Raw genomic sequence first — 5,687 nt, 5'->3', positions numbered from 1 at the left:
CAATGGATCTTGACTGAAAGCAGAGAATATCAGAAAGATGTTTACCTGTGCTTTATTGATTATGCAAAGGCTTTTGATTGTGTGGATCATGACAAGCTGTGGACAACATTGTGAAGTATGAGTATTCCAGAACACTTAATTGTTGTCATGAGGAATCTGTACTTGGACCAAGAGGCAGTTGTTCGAACAGAACATGGGAACACTGAATGATTTAAAATTAAGAAAGGTGTGCGTCAAGGTTGTATTCTTTCACCATACTTATTCAACCGGTATGCTGAACAAATTATCTGAGAAGCTGGGTTATATGAAGAAAAACATGGAATCAGGATTGGCGGAAGACTCATTAACAACCTGCGATATGCAGATGTTACAACCTTTCTTGCTGAAAGTGATGAGGACTTAAAATATTTACTGATGAAGATCAAAGAGCACAGCCTTTGGTATGAATTACATCTCAATGTAAAAAAAAAAAAAATCCTCACCACTGGACCAATAAACAACATTTTTATCAACGGAAAAGAGATTGAAGTTGTCGAGGACTTCATTCTTTTTGGATCAAGAATCAACACTCATGGAAGCAGCAGTCAAGAGATCAAACAATGTATTGCATTAGGAAAATCTGCCACGCAAGACCTTTTTAAAGTGTTGAAGAGCAAAGATGTCAGCTTGAGCACTAGGTTGTGCCTGACCCAAGCCATGGTGCTTTCAATAACCTCATATGCATGCAAAAGCTGGACAGTGAATAAGGAAGACCGTAGAAGAATTGATGCCTTTGAGTTATGGTGTCAGAGGAGAATATTGAAGGTGCCATGGGCTGCCAAAAGAACCAATAGATCCGTTTTTGAAGAAGTGTAGCCAGAGTGCTCCTTAGAGGCCAAGATGGCCAAACTTTGGCACTCATACTTTGGACATATTGTCAGGAGGGATCATTCGCTGGAGAAGGATATCATGATTGGTAAGGTGGAGGGTCAGAGAATGGACATTAAGAAGGCAGAAAGAATAAAAAGCAAAAATGGACATCAGAAGACACTCTGAAACTTGCTCTCCATTGTAGAGATGCTAAAGCAAATGGAAGAAATTAGGAGGTCAAAGAACTAAATAGTAAATTTCAAAGGCAGCTCAAAAAGACAAAGTAAAATATTTTAATGTAATATACAAATACGGATTTACAAAACCAAAAGTTAAGAACATGCTCAGCATTACTCAAGCTGAGGAAGCTGAAGCAAAAATCCAAGCCAAAGTTTGCAAACATTCTTATCAATGGAGAAAAGATTGAAGTTGTCAAGGACTTCATTCTTCTTGGATCAATTATTAACACTCGTGGAAGCAGCAGTCAAGAGATCAGACGACATATTGCATTAGGCATATCTGTTGCACAGGAAGTTTTTTAAAGTGTTGAGGAGCAGAGATGTCAGCTTGAGGACTAAGGTGCACCTGACCCAAACCATGGTATTTTCAATAACCTCATATGGATGCGAAAGCTGGACAGTGAATAAGGAATATGGTAGGAGAATTGATGCCTTTGAGTTGTGGTGTTGGAGGAGAATACTAAAAGTGCCATGGACTGCCAAAAGAACCAATAGATCTGTTTTGGAAAAAGTGCAGCCAGAGTGCTCCTTGGAGGCCAGGATGGCTAAGCTTCGTCTCTCATACTTTGGACATATTGTTCAGAGGGAACAGTCACTAGAGAAAGATGTCATGCTGGGTAAGATGGAGGGTCAGAGAAAAAGAGGAAGACCCCCAACGAGATGGATCAGCCAAGTGGCTTCATTGAAGGTGTCAAGTGTGGCAGCGGTAGTGAGGTTGGCCCAGGATAGGACATTGTTTCGTTCTGCTTTTCATGGGGTCACTATGAGTCGCTTCTGACTCGATGGCGCCTGACAACAACAGCAACAACAACAACAACACAGACAAATTATGTAATGATACCAAAAGCATAAAATGAAGTTGGAAAAAAAAATTAGTAATTGTTTCAAAAAAAAAAAAAAGTTCAATGTTCAACCATTTCAAGAGGTAGTAAATGAACAAGAACCAAATGATAATCACAGGAAGAAATCCAGGGTGCACCAAAGACAATGACAAAGAACACGGCTCCAGGGATTGATGGAATACAAATTGATATCTTTCAACAAACTGATGTGGCTATGCAGGTACTCAGCTATCTATACCAAGAAAGCTGGAAGACAGCTACCTGGCCACCTTACTGGAACAATTAATGTCTGTTCCCTTTCCTAAGAGAGATGGCCCAATGGAATGAGGAAATCATTGGACAACATTGTTAATACTGCATCAAAGTAAACTTTTGCAAAAGATCATTCAAAAATGGATGCAACAGTACAATGACATGCAATTGCAAGAGGTTCAAGTTGGATTCAGACTAAGATGTGGAACAAGGGATATAATCGATGATGTCAGATGCAGCTTGGCTGAAAGCAGACAATACCAGAAAAAGTTTACTTCTGCATTATTGACTATGCAAAGGCTTTCAGTTGTGAAAATCATGACAAGCTATTGACAATAGAGCAGAGAATGTATATTGTAGAACATTTAATTGTGCTCATGAGGAACCTACACATAGACCAAGAGGCATCTGTTTGAACAGAACTTTGAATGGTTTGAAATTACGAAAGGTGTGTGCCAGGGTTGAATTATTTCACCATACTTATTCATTTTGTATGCTGAGCAAAGAATTCCAGTAACTGGAATATATGAAGAAAAATGTGACACCAGGGTTGAATAAAGATTCATTAAGAGCCTGCAATGTGGAGATGGTACAATTTTGTTTGCTGAAAGCAAAGATAACTTAAAATGCTTACTGATGAAAGTCAAAGACCACAGCCATTAGAGTGAGTTACATCTCAATGTAAAGAAATGTAAGATCTTCACCACTGGACCAATAAATAACATCAAGATAAATGGAGAAAAGATTGAAGTGATCAAATATTTCATTTTACTCTGATCAACCATCAACACTCATGGAAGCAGCAGTCAAGAATTCAAATGATGTATTGTATTAGGCAAATAGTATTGATGTGCAATGATGTCACTTTGAGGACTAAGGTGTGCCTGACACAAGTCATAGTATTTTCAATACACTCATATGCATGTGAAAGTTGTACAATGAATAAAGAAGACAGCAGAAGTATGGATGTATTTGAGTTATGTTGTTTGAGGAGAATATTAAGAAGTGCTATTGTCTACCAAATGAACAAATAAATCTGTGCTGGAAGTATAGCCAGAAGGCTACTTCAAAACCAGTACAGCCAGACTTTGTCTCTCATATTTCAGACATATTACCAGGAGGGACTAATCCCTGGAGAAGGACATCATGTGTGGTAAAGTGGAGTATCAGTGAAAAAGAGGAAGACCCTCTACTAGACAGTAGGAGCAGCAATGGGCTCAAACGTAGTAAGGACTGTGATGTTGGTGCAGGACTAGGCAGTGTTTCATTCTGTTGGTACACTATGAGTCGGTACCAAATCATGACACCTAACAACAACAACAACAACACAAAAGTATTGAATATCCCAATATTTATAGCAGATGTGATTTAATCCCCTGTGATGGTCTATCTACTGATTAGAAAGATCGTTTTTATAAAGTGGTATTTATTTAGCATAAAACCCTTTCGTGTAGTTTTCTTATTTTAATGAATTTCAAAAAATGTACAGATAAACATGATTGAGTATAATTAAGACCAATTTTATTGATTTTTATCCAGTTATATAAATCTAACAGTAAAAATAATAATATTCATGTAGTTTGTGCTCAGGTTCCTATATCATTTCTCCACTAAAAACCTCAAATGACTCAGTAGAATTATTTTGGCTTCATCTCTTAGGCAAGTAAGTACAAAAGGTTAACTCTCAATAGATAGTTTCTTAAGGGACATTCACTCCTATACATGGAATTATTACATTTTTTTTTAAGCTGTGACAAATTGATCATTTTTAACTAGTCATGTATAAACCAGAAATATATATATCTATAAAATAGTCAATGGAATGTAAAGACCAAATAGAAAATAGATCAGAAGAATATTAAAATCAAATATTGTTGTTGTTGTTGTTGTTGTTAAGTGCCGTCAAGTTGGTTCCGACCCATAGCAACCCTGTACAGGGTTTCCAAGGGTGTAAATCCTTACAGGAGTAGAAAGCCTCACCTTTCTCCCGAGGTGCGGCTGGTAGTTTCGAACTGCTGACCTTAAGGTTCGCAACCCGATTCGTAACCACTACGCTACCAGAGCTCCTTAAAATCAAATGTAGATCCTAGAAAATAAAGAAGTAGTAAACCATTAAAGAAAGAAAATAATAATAATAAAAGACTATAAAGAAGATAACATGAATGTTTGAAAATAGAAGACTAAAAAAGGTTGGTGTGAGCTTGTTTTTATCACTATCTACTCTATTGTTTTCTCTTATTTCCTGAAAACTTTTTTTTCTTTTTAAATTTTCAGTGAGTGCATAAGAAGCGAAGAGTAGTTCTGTCCATGGAACTCCATTTGTATCCTTCAGGCCAGAGAACTTATTAATGTGCTTCACACAGAATCATTAAAAAAAAAAAAAAATCATTGATGGAAAAACTATTTGGCTGAAAATCTAAAAGATATTCACAGAATGTCAAAATGCATGCATACATACATGTGCACATACACACAGATATATAATTCGACTAAGGGGAACAAAAATTAACCCTGACTGATGAATTGAACAGAGTTCTATCTCAACCATAACCTTATAATTCCAATAACTGAGATGTTGAATAAGATGAAATAGACTGCAGTTGGTGGTGAATAAAGGGCAGTTTACAGAAAAGTTATTAATATATAATATTCTCAGAGAACTACTCTAACCTGGCTGGCTTGAGAAAGTGATTTACAAAAATGGAATAATGTATCATTTTCCTGGATAGGAAGACTTAACATTGTGAAAATGTCTATACTACCCAAGGCAATTTACAGATATAACACAACCCTAATACAGACTCCAATGACATTTTTAAAGACATGGAGAAAATGATTACAAACTTTATATGTAAAGGAAAGAGACCTCAGATAAACAAAGCACTGCTTAAAAGAAGTTGGAGGCCTCTCATTTCCTGATTTCAAAATTCACTACATGGCTACAGTAGCCTGCAACTGGTACAATGAAAGAAAGATACATAGATCAATGGAATAGAGTTGAAAATCCAGAAATTAACCCATCCACAAACAGCCAACTGATCTGTGACAAAGGACAAAAGTACATTGAATGGGGAGGAGATAATCTCTTCAATATATGGTACTAACAGAACTGGAAAATGCACCTATGTTCATGAGGGATATTGGTCTATAGTTTTCTTTCCTAGTAACGTCCTTCCCTGGTTTTGGTATGAGGTTTATACTTGCTTCATAGAATGTATTAGGGAGGTTTCCATCCTCCTCTATATTCTGGAATAATTTGAGTAGAATTGGTTACAGCTCTTCCCTGAATGTTTGGTAGAATTCACCTGTGAAGCCATCTAGGCCTGGACTTTTTTGGTTGGGAGTCTTTTGATGGCCTGGTCAATTTCTTCTTTTGTTATCGGTCTGTTCAGGTTTTCTATTTCACTGTATGTAAGTTTAGGTAGGTCGTGTTTATCCAAAAATGTATCCATCTCTTCTAAGTTTTCAAATTTGTTGGAGTACAACTCTTCATAGTATTCTGTTA

Source organism: Chrysochloris asiatica, unplaced genomic scaffold, assembly GCF_000296735.1.
Source record: "Chrysochloris asiatica unplaced genomic scaffold, ChrAsi1.0 scaffold00051, whole genome shotgun sequence".
In the NCBI taxonomy this organism is placed as follows: Eukaryota; Metazoa; Chordata; class Mammalia; order Afrosoricida; family Chrysochloridae; genus Chrysochloris; species Chrysochloris asiatica.
This window is presented reverse-complemented; position numbering follows the sequence as displayed.